Raw genomic sequence first — 8,618 nt, 5'->3', positions numbered from 1 at the left:
CTGCAGGTTCCTCACCCCATAGGAAATTCCTTTGACTAATATAGATTGGAACCATTTTTCTGAAGCATCTTAGGGAGTCACCTCATTGAGAGGTTGTGATTTGCTCTAAACATAAATAGAATGATTTTACATATATATACATACATATTTATATATAATGGTAGCCATCTCCAGGGAGAGGGGCAGGGGGAGAAAAAAGGGGAGAAACAAAGAAATTTACATGTTAACTTTGTTATATGCTTAAAAGGAATGCAAGCTGCACATGATAGATTTGCAATTTCATGTGCAATCATCTTTTTTCTTATGCTTTTTCTTATGTTATGGAAATGCTCATTTTATTCCATAAATTAAAAGTAAAATAAATACAATTTTAAAAAGATATAGCTCACACATTATCATCACATGAAGCCTTTCCTGATCCCCCAACTTGTACCTGGTATTTAATTACTTTGCAAATATGTATATATTTATTTATTTTATATTATGCTGTGTGTATTTATTTATGTCCTTGTTTTCCCCATTAATATGTAAACTCCTTTCCAGAAGGATGGTTTCATTAATTATCCTTGTATCCCTGATGTCTACCACAGTGCTCAGTGCACAGTAGGTCATTAATAAACGCTTGTTAATGTATCGATTGATGTAATAGCTGTGTCCCAGAAAGCTGAGTAAATGTAAGACTTCTCTATCAGATCCCATTTCACCGATGACCATCGTTTCATTGCTAATTGAATCTTCACTTGGCAGTGGTTCCTAAAACTCTAGTTTTCATTTTTTTTATTCTTTCACCACTACAACCTCCCAAGTAGTTAGTCACACGTAAACAAACCATTAAAAGTGCTGAGAGTTCAACAGAACTCTAAGATGAAGCTCCTCCTGTCACAAGATCCTACTATAACTAACTCATTTTACAGATGAGGAAACTAAGGCCCAGGACAATGAAATGGCTTAAAAAATGTCCCAAGGTAATAAATGACAAAGGAATCACCTGAACCCAAGTCTTCTGACTCCAAAGTCGGAGGAATAAATATATGAACAAAGGGTAATTCAAGAATTTAAAGGAAAATAAAATTGGAAGATATCAGAACTCTGATAAATGTAATTACCAATCACCTTCAGAGGACCAATGGTGAAACCTGCCTCCCTTATCTTGGAAGAGAGACGGTGGGTTATAGGTGCAGAATGAGGCTACGGTTAATATCTTGGTTTATTTTGCTTAATTATGCAAGTAGATCAACACTCTGTAAATTGCAAAGCCCTTGAACCAAGACCATGTCCACCCATCCTGGTCATGGCTCCGCTTCAGAAACACAACAATAAAAACCAGTTCTCCAAAAATGAGGAATAAGGCTCTGCAAAACTTCCTTGGAACATGCTAGAACATTGAGAAGTCTCTGCTAACATAGTTAGAATTGATATTCATGCAACAGCAGGGCGAAATCCAAAACATTAACTGATTTCAAGGTACATAAAAAGTCTACCTCTCATTTCACATAGCAGCCACAGTGCTGATGACACAGAGCCTCTCTGGGGCTCGGAAAATTTCCTAGGAATGAGTGAAGCTGAAATAATATGAATCTGTATGAGAAGAAATAGGCTGGAGACTAACTGGTTCAGCCCAGGCTCTTCCATGGGACTTACCTTGGGGGCAAAAGCAGTGGCTTTGCTGGCTTAAAGCTGTTAAGACTTTAAACTGAGGCTTCTCGGAGAAAGCAGCCTTTGTTCAACCCTTTGGTTTTATTGGCATTCGTAGGAGGACTTGACCTCCCAAAGTGCAACGGGGCTGTCCTTGATTGGTGCCCCAGGCCAGAAAAAATGATGGAAATGAGAAGTGTGTCTTACTGTTTTGTATACACTGAGATAAGGATTGCACAGTTACAAAGTGACCATGAAAGCAATGCCAAGAGGCCTCACCAAACGAAAGTCTAGCCTGAAAAAACTGAGTGAAGTGGATTCTTTAAGTTTTGAGTTGGGGGATAGTTTGTCAAATCTTTAATAGTCTAGTGCAACAACTGACATCCTCCAGGCTGTATGTGACACTCACTTCCCTTATCCCTGTAAATACAACTTAATCCCCAAATCAAGATTCTAATTCCTTCATCAGGAAAAGAGGAAGCCCTGGCATTTTTAGTATATAAGAAGTAAAAGAAAATATTGCAACCCACTGTAGCTGGAACATATAGCTCTGGTAGAGGACCCACCTGGAATGAATGTTGAGGAAACAGCAAAGGAATAAAAAACTTGGGGAATGTGCCTGGTGAGGGAAACAGGGTTAAGGGGGGAGGGGCTGTGATAGAACAAGGATTAACTTAACTTCATTATTGAACACCCATCTCCTCTGCTCTATCACATTGCTAATATTAAAATTGGAATTTAAGAATACCTGGAAGGAACAAGCTGTGTCAATTGATATAGTAACCTTTTTATCTGTAAGGCAAAGAAAATAGACATAGCAGGACAAAAACTTTTATTTCAGAGTAAAATTATATATATACATATGTATATATGTGTGTCTGTATACATATATGTATATGCACAATTTTTTTTTCGTCAGTTGACATGCCTGGACCTTCTCTTGTTAGCTAATAATGACAGGAAAATAGCAAAGAAGTCCATTGGTGAGACCTCTGTTCCTTTTTTAGGAACATGGAGTTATTTCAAGAGTTGGTCTTTGTACTCTCAGCCCAGGACAGGGGTCTGTCAGAGCGCAAAGCCTGGGGCTGCAGGAGCAGCCAGCCCGGAGGCTTCCAACTCACAGTCTAAAGGTTTGAAACTCTCCTTCTTGAACTTCTGGGAGCCATGACGGCCAGTCTTACTAGGTGTAAAGCCCTAGGCTCGCACCCTTTTGCTGATTAGGTGTGAATCCTTCAGGTCCCGAGCAGGATATAAAAACTCAGGACATGAAATTGGGGCGGAGCCAAGATGGCGACTGGAAAGCAGGGACCAGCGTGAGCTCCCTGCCGAGACCCTCCAAAAACCTATAAAAAATGGCGCTGAACCAATTCTAGAACAGCAGAACCCACAAAACAGCAGAGGGAAGCAGGGCTCCAGCCCAGGACAGCCTGGATGGTCTCTGGGTGAGGTCTATCCCACACGGAGCTGGGAGTTGGGAGCTGGGAGCAGCTCTGGGAGCAGAGCAGAGCCCACCGTGAGCAGCGTGGACCAACGAGACCAGGAGCCGGGCGGAATGTGCCCTACCACCTTGAATCAGTGAGCTGCGACAGTTACCAGACCTCTCAACCCACAAACACCAAAGACAGCAGAGAAGGTTAATGGGAAAAGCTGCAGGAGTGGAAGGAGTTGGAGGTTCAGCTACTGCCCCAGGGGCAGCGGAGGTGGGGCAGCTACAGCTGCTGTTGCTTCTGGCCCCAGGCCCACCTGGTGGGAGGAATTAAGTGGCGGATCAGAGCAGGAGTGCACAGCCTGCCAAAGATCTAAGCCCAGTCTGGGTTGGGGACTCTTGGGGAAGGAGTAGTGCTGGTGTGACAGAGCTGGCACCTCCCCCCCAAACGTGGAACATAGAACTCTTTAGTCTACAAGCAGTCATACCCCACTGAAAAACTCAAGGGTCAAGTTAGTTGGTTGGGAATATGGCCAGGCAGCAAAAACGCACCCAGATTTAGTCTCAGACTTTGCATTCTTTCTTTGGTGACAAAGAAGATCAAAACATACGGACAGAAGAAGTTAACAAAGTGAAAGAGCCTACAACAGAAACCTCCCAGAAAAACATGAACTGGTCTCAGGCTATGGAAGAGCTCAAAAAGGATTTGGAAAAGCAAGTTAGAGAAGTAGAGGAAAAATTGGGAAGAGAAATGAGAAGAATGTAAGAAAACCATGAAAAACAAGTCAATGACTTGCTAAAGGAGACCCAAAAAAATACTGAAAAATACACTGAAGAGAACAACACCTTAAAAAACAGACTAACTCAAATGGCAAAAGAGCTCCAAAAAGCCAATGAGGAGAAGAATGCCTTGAAAGGCAGAATTACCCAAATGGAAAAAGAGGTCCAAAAGACCACTGAAGAAAATACTACTTTAAAAATTAGATTGGAGCAAGTGGAAGCTAGTGACATGATGAGAAATCAAGATATTATAAAACAGAACCAAAGGAATGAAAAAATGGAAGACAATGTGAAATATCTCATTGGAAAAACCACTGACCTGGAAAATAGATCCAGGAGAGATAATTTAAAAATTATTGGACTACCTGAAAGCCATGATCAAAAAAAGAGCCTAGATATCATCTTTCAAGAAATTATCAAGGAGAACTACCCTGATATTCTAGAGCCACAGGGCAAAATAGAAATTGAAAGAATCCATTGATCGCCTCCTCAAATAGATCCCAAAAAGAAATCTCCTAGGAATATTGTCGCCAAATTCCAGAGCTCCCAGATCAAGGAGAAAATACTGCAAGCAGCCAGAAAGAAACAATTTGAGTATTGTGGAAACACAATCAGAATAACCCAAGATCTGGCAGCTTCTACATTAAGAGATCAAAGGGCTTGGAATACAATATTCTGGAGGTCAATGGAGCTAGGATTAAAACCTAGAATCATCTACCCAGCAAAACTGAGTACCATGCTCCAAGGCAAAATATGGATTTTCAATAAAATAGAGGACTTTCAAGCTTTCTCAGTGAAAAGACCAGACCTGAATAGAAAATTTGACTTTCAAACACAAGAATCAAGAGAAGCATGAAAAGGTAATCAAGAAACAGAAATTGCAAGGGACTTACTAAAGTTGAACTGTTTTGTTTACATTCCTACATGGAAAGATGACATGTATGATTCATGAGACCTCAGTATTAGGGTAGCTGAAGGGAATATGCATATATATATATATATATATATATATATATATATATATATATATATATATATATATATGTGTTTATGTATATAAATAAGTGAATGTGTATGTATGTATATATCTATGTGTGTATATATATATATGAGAGAGAGAGAGCAGACACAGGGTGAGTTGAAGATGAAGGAAAGATATCTAAAAGAAATAAAATCAAATTAAGGGATGAGAGAGCAACATACCGAGAGAGGGAGATAGGGAGAGATAGAATGGGGTGGATTATCTCGCATGAAGGTGGCAAGAGGAATCAGTTCTGTGGGAGGAGGGGAGAGGGCAGGTGAGGGGGGGAATGAGTGAACCTTGCTCTCATCAGATTTGGCCTGAGGAGGGAATACCATACATATCCAATTTGGTATCTTATCCCACAGGAAAGAAAAGGGAGGAAGATAAAAAAAGGGGGGGATGATGGAGGGGAGGGCAGAGGGGGGTGGAGGTAACCAAAAACAAACACTTTGGAAAGGGGACAGGGTCAAGGGAGAAAATTCAATAAAGCGGGATGGGTTGGGAAGGAGCAAAATATAGTTAGTCTTTCACAACATGAATATTGTGGAAGGGTTATACACAATGATACACATGTGGCCTATGTTGAATTGCTTGACTTCTTAGGGAGGGTGGGTGAGAAGGGGAAAGGGGAGAGAATTTGGAACTCAAAGTTTTAAAAACAGATGTTCAAAAACAAAAAAAAATTTTTTTGCATGCAACTAGAAAATAAGATACACAGGCAATGGGGCGTAGAAATTTATCTTGCCCTGCAAGAAAGGAAGGGAAAAGGGGACGGGAGGGGAGTGGGGTGATAGAGGGGAGGGCGGACTGGGGAACAGGGCAACCAGAATATATGCCATCTTGGAGTGGGGGGGAGGGTATAAATGGGGAGAAAATTTGTAATTCAAACTCTTGTGAAAATCAATGCTGAAAACTAAATATGTTAAATAAATAAATTTAAATTAAAAATAAAAAAAAACCCAGAGGTTAGAGAGCGGGAGCAGAAGCAGTGGCGGGAGGTCAGTCTGCCCCTGACCAGACAGCGGCTGAGGCAGCTGCAGCGGCGGATCCCACAGCGAGACAGGACAGCTGCACCATGAGCGACTACGGTAAGCGGGAATACTGTTCTGCTTCCAGATGTGGGAATGCTCATGGATCTGGAAGATCCGCGACACACACCCTTGCAAGGTCACGGCCCAAGGAGGATTCCGGGCGCTCCACATCCAAGTCGAGGTCCAGGTCTGAGTCTCGATGGAGATCCAGAAGAAGTTCTCCAGGGCATTATCCTAGATCACGTTCTCGCTCCCTCTCCCACAGACGGTCCCGGAGCAGGTCACACAGTCGAGATTACCGAAGGTGACACAGCCACAGTCGCTCTCCAATGTCCACTCGTAGGCGTCACATGGTGAATCGAGCTAATCCTGATCCCAACTGTTGTCTCGGGGTGTTTGGATTGAGTCTGTACACCCCAGAGCGGGGTCTCAGGGAAGTGTTTTCCAAATATGGCCCGATTGCAGACGTGTCCGTAGTGTACTACCAGCAGTTTCGGGGCTCCCGGGGATTTGCCTGTCTACTTTGAGAATACAGATGACCCCAAGGAGGCTAAAGAGTGTGCCAATGGAATGGAGTTGGATGGGCAAAGGATCCGAGTGGATTTTTCTGTAACAAAAAGACCTCACATCCCAACCCCTGGAATCTACATGGGAAGACTTACTTATGGCAGTTCCCGCCGTCGTGATTACTATGATGGAGGCTATGATGACCGTGACTATTACAGCAGATCCTACAGAAGAAGACGTGGAGGAGGAGGAGGAGGAGGAGGAGGAGGAGGAGGGTGGAGAGCTGCCCGAGACAGGGATCAGATTTACAGGAGGTAATCACCATCCCCATGTTACAGTCATGGGGGTTACAGGTCACGATTCTGATCTCGATCTTATTCACCTCGTTGCTATAAAGCATGAAGATGGCGGATTTCTGAAATGGGATTTTGTTTTGTGAACAATATTTTTTTATTGTTTCCTGTTTCAAAGTGAACATGCCTGGTGAATAGGTAATTTTTACATCATTTATGAAGACTGCTTTTGGTGGAGTTGAAATGCTGTTTTCATTCTGCATTTGTGTAGTTTGGTGCTTTGTTCAAAGTTAAGTGTTTTCAGAGAAGTATGTTTTGCATGTATTTTTTTGCAATCCAAATTTTGACTGCTGAGAAGTTTCTATTGTACAAAAACTTCATTTAAAAGGTTTTTCTACTGAATCCAGGATAACCTGAAGATTTGACATTTATGTAAAATGCCTCCAAATGGTAAAGAGACAATAAACAGTTTGATTTCTACTTTTCTTTTCATCATATCAATGCTTAGGAAAACTGAATTTTCAGATTAGTCTGTGGAAAATAAAATCAGATTCCCTTTCACCCTTGCCATGTGGAGAGCACCATACTTAATATTTCTACAACTGAATGTTCCGATTATAATACTGTGTAACTGTATTACTAGTGTTACAACTAAGGGTGTTTCCATCCAGCAATTGCTTTCTGCTTGTCTGAATGTTGTTTGTCAAGCCTTCATGTAATCTGTGCAGAGAGCGAGTGAGGACAATAGTCACAGTCTTGTTGGAGGCCTCCAAGAAGGCCTATCTTCCTCACGAGGCTCTTCTGGAGGTGGTGAGGTGGAGCTTTCAGCTATCAGTGAGTAGCGGGACATTCCACCACTAATGTAATCTGAACTTTGGGGCTTTAGGTTTTAGATCAAAATGGATGCTTCATAAAGGATGGGAGAAAGGAGCACATCAGCAGTTTGATGAATGAGCTGAAGACTTTGCCTGTTAAATTTCAGAACCTATTTTGAGATCCTTTTGCTTACCAAAGGAGGCCTGATTGGCTCGACTGTTTTGAGAACTGTGTTTAAATAAAGTTAATTTAAAAAAAAAAGAGTTGGTCTTTGCAAGGGATCTAATCCAAGAAGAATTAGATTAGAGAAATTGTGAGAGCATTAGCTTGTGTTCTTCTAGAATTGGCACTAATGAAGCCAAAATCATAGAATCAAGGGTTCTTATCCTAGGGTACACAAATTTCAGGGGGCCCATGAACTTGGAAAGGGGGAAAATCACCTCTTTATATCAATATAATTTTCCTTTGTAATCCTATCTGTTTTATCCTTTTAAAATATTCTTCTGAGAAGGGGACCACATGCTTCACCACACAGGCCAAGAAGTCCATCATATATAAAAAAAGTTAAGAACCTCTTTCTTAGATTAACTTTCTATAAAGGAAAATCCAACATCCTAGCCGGCTTACCTATCTCTAGTCAAATTAATGTGTTTTTACAGGAGGGACCAGATGAATGAATATGGATGGTTACAGGGGTGGGGAACCTGTGGCATGAAGGCCACATTTGGTGCTCTAGGTCTTCAAGTGCGGCCCTTTGACTGAATCCAAACTTCACAGAACAAATCCCCTTAATAAAAGGATTGGTTCTGTAAAACTTGGACTCAATGAAAAGGTGGCACTCAAGTACCTAGAAGGCTCCATGTGTCCTCAAGACTGCAGGTTTCCCACCCCTGGACTTTAGTACATCATTTCCCAAAACAAAGCAAATTTTGGAAGGTCAGTAACACCATCTTTGTCTATGAAGGCTGGCACACTATTGCAGCTATGTATGAGATAATAAGAAGCTGTTATATAGAAAATATTTGTCTTAGGTCCAGTTTGCTGATATACACATGTGTTTTCCCAAGGGAAACACTAAGCTCGGCCAATGAAAGATGACCTTGGTC

General features: G+C 41.6%; 1 pseudogene; it reads left to right on the top strand.

Annotated features, from left to right (window-relative positions):
- The first annotated feature begins 5,940 nt into the window (after positions 1-5,940).
- On the top strand, positions 5,941-6,805 carry LOC118841680 (annotated as a pseudogene).
- Positions 6,806-8,618: the final 1,813 nt, after the last annotated feature.

The sequence above is a fragment of the Trichosurus vulpecula genome, chromosome 1 (assembly GCF_011100635.1).
Source record: "Trichosurus vulpecula isolate mTriVul1 chromosome 1, mTriVul1.pri, whole genome shotgun sequence".
Lineage (NCBI taxonomy): Eukaryota > Metazoa > Chordata > Mammalia > Diprotodontia > Phalangeridae > Trichosurus > Trichosurus vulpecula.
Note: the sequence above shows the minus strand (reverse complement) of the source record. Positions and strands in the feature narration are given on the sequence as shown.